Raw genomic sequence first — 3,534 nt, 5'->3', positions numbered from 1 at the left:
GGGGGGAAAAAAAAAAAAAAACCCCAAAAAAAAAAAAAAAAAAAAAAAAAAAGAATCTTGACCATGATCAAATGAGTTAATTGTTCTAATGGCCACAAAACTTATATCCATATTTTTTATTTTCATTAGAGTTTAAAATATCGAGTTTTTTGAAGACATTATACATTATCCACACGCATAACTTCCGTCTCAAACCTCTAACAGTGCTAATGACGTGATTGACAGAATTCACATATAGCGCCCTGTCACACCTTTAAACTTTGAGATAGTCGAATTTTGTTCATTAAACTTTGAAAAAAATCTTTTATTACTCACTAAACTTTGAATATGTCAAATTTTGGTCACTAAACTTTGATATAATAGAACTTTGGCCACTAAACTTTGAAAACGTCTTCCATTACGCACTATAAATTTGAATTTAATCAAACCTTTGTTTATCTTCCTTTAAAACAAAACTCTTTAATTTTCATATTAAATTTTAATTACCCGTTTACAGAATAAAATATTTTACTCAAAAACAGAAAATTTTTCCAACTTTTCAACCCTCCATTTTCCGAAAAATCACTATTTAAAACTCTTTTAAAATAATAATAATGGCCATCAATCAAGGGCTGAAATTCAAATTTAATTTAATTTTAACAATAAATATATTGTGCATTTCATTGTAATTAGTGGTCGCTTCCTTTTACACAGCTTTGCAAAACGATTTTTATTGCTCACAATAAATTTGGATTTAATTAAATTCGTTGCTTAGATTTGAAATTTTATTTAACAACAAATTCATTGCGTGTTTTGTTCTAAAATTCAAATATTATGATGATTTTAGCTTAAAATTTCTACAAAATAAATTAAAATTAAATTTAACTACTGCATAATTAAGTAACCATTCCTAGACAATACTTGAAGAGCTATATGAAGGGAGTGACTATCAATTGCAATGAAACACACAATATATTTATTGTTAAAATGAAATTAAATTCGAATTTTAACAAAGAATTAAGCCCCTGTTTGATAGCCATTATTAAAAAAAAAAAAGAGTTTTAAATATTGATTTTTTGGAGAATGTGTGGTTCAAAAGTTTGATAAAAATTTCCGTTTTTGTAAAATATTTTATTTCATAAATGTGGAATTAAAAATTAGTATGAAAATTAAAGAATTTTGTTTTAAAGGGAGATAAATAGAGGTTTGGTTAAATCCAAATTTATAGTGAGCAATAGAAGATGTTTTTCAAAGTTCAGTTGCCAAGATTCGAACGTGTATTCCATCAGCCACGTCATCAATGTCGTTCGAAATTTGATATTTAAGTTATATCATTGAGAAATGTACAACGTTTTTCAAAGTCCAATAGTTAAAACTCAACATTTTCAAATTCAATAAGCAATCAAAGATATAAATATAAGTTCAGTAACCACTGGAACAATAACTTTAAATTGTTTTATTTATGAGTTAATTTCACTGACGGTCACTCAAGCTCAATAATGTTATATAATTAATCTCTTGATACACATGGGCTTAAATCTTGACATTGATTAACGATTATTTTATTCATAAAATTACAAATCTTCAAAATATAATTTGATTTTTGAGAGAAAAGGAGTTCAGCCAAAAATATTATAATTTTATCTGTTAACACTAAGTTCTATTTTTCTTTATTTTTTTATTTTTTTATTTTTATCATTTAACACAATACTAACTAGAAAAGATCGATTGCTTAAACATCCATTAGTCTAAATGAAGATTTAATAGCTACTACGCTGAATACGATATTAATTTTGCTAAAGACGTGACGAATTATGTGACGCTATTTAGTTTTAGTGACGAAAGACGTTACAAAAATATTTTAATTACCAATTCGATACTTTACTTGAACCTCATAGACCATTAGTAAAATTATCTTTTTTATTGTATTAGCATAACTGCTTACCTGCCATTAACATTTCACGATGATGGTTTAACTCGTACAGAATTGATACTATTAGCCCCAAATTGGCTCGTTGATCTAAAATGTAAAGTGTGATGAAGATGATTTGTCACTAATCACTCGATAGACAAGCGAATGCCATTTTTTACATTTAAAGAGTTTGTTGATTTTAGAGCGATGACCACACAATGTATTTAGTTTATATCTCATTTGAGTGAACATTTAGGCATTATTTTTTACATGCATTCTTTATTAGATTGAGATTCTTTTGTCTATCGTGTAATGATAATATATTACAATTTTTCTTAGTGGTGAGTCCAATATATAGTTGACAAATGGTGTAACTGAAATAAATTTTAAAATTATTTGCAAGAAAAACAATTTAAAGTTTCTTGAACCCTAAATATGTTTCATGTACGCTATCACTGAACTTCAAAAGTGGAGAAAAGACTAGCATAGGTGTAGTTGAAACAATTTTCAAAGTTTAGTGATCATTATTTTAATGAACTCTTTATTTTGTTTAAGTCCTCAATATATTTAGCTATTTCAATTTGGACATAAAATATAATAATAAACTAAAAGATTATATTACTGCAATATTTGTTTTCTATCCTTCAATTTAGACGCTGAACATGGAACAGGTCGGATTTTTCTTCCAAATTAAACTTAGATGAAAATTTTGGTAAGTAAATAGTAAGTTGATTATTTTTCTATTTAGAGTTTTGGATGGAAGATAATAATATACTATTAAGTGAGGCTAAATTAGGTAATCAAGTTAATGCCAAAGGTCAAAGGCCTAAGCTTGATAATATTTTAGGTTCATATTTTCATATGGGACAGGGACTAGTTAAAACTACGAATAAGATGTTTTAATTTTTTTTTATTTATATTATAATTCAATATCATACAACCTTTTCGTGTCAAATATGTACTAAATGCCTAGCTTGATTAACGTATGGGTGTTATAAACAATGATCATAAAAGGCGGTGAAAAATATCATAACAACAAAACTAAGTACCCAAAGACAAGATTAACCGAATGAGTCTAATGGTCGAAAGTCAAAAAAAGAGGGACAAATGTAAAGATTTAAGGCATCCAATGCCAAGATTTGGATGTGTTTGACAGTCTATAAGTCATGACAAGTAGTACACATAATCGTTGAAATATTTCCTTGCCTCTTTGGTAATTTTGAGTAATATTTCAAATTAGGTTTAATATAATGAATGGATAACTGAGTCATCATTTGTTCTCGAATGACTATTTAGATCTCATTTGGAGTCGATATGTTCAATGCATGCATCAATTGTATTACACACATTCTTCAAATGTCAAGATAATTATTTTCAATTTTGGAATCAAAGAGTCAATTTATGTTCTCAAGTGTCGTTGGGATGTTCTGTGTCATAAAGTCGAATCGATGCATTCAAAATTGTATAAATCGAGATGACATTTGTCATTTTATCAGCAAAATTATGGAAGTTGAAAGGAACATAAAGGTGAGGATGTTCCGGATCCACCAACTTGGGTGGAGCTTCGGTCCTAAGAGAAATGTTGCAATTGACGTCCTTATTTCCGCTTCCTTGCATATTATACTATTCGATGCTTCCCACTG

Source organism: Olea europaea, unplaced genomic scaffold, assembly GCF_002742605.1.
Source record: "Olea europaea var. sylvestris unplaced genomic scaffold, O_europaea_v1 scaffold1156, whole genome shotgun sequence".
NCBI lineage: Eukaryota > Viridiplantae > Streptophyta > Magnoliopsida > Lamiales > Oleaceae > Olea > Olea europaea.
The sequence above is the reverse complement of the archived record's forward strand: the minus strand, read 5'-3'. Positions refer to the sequence as shown.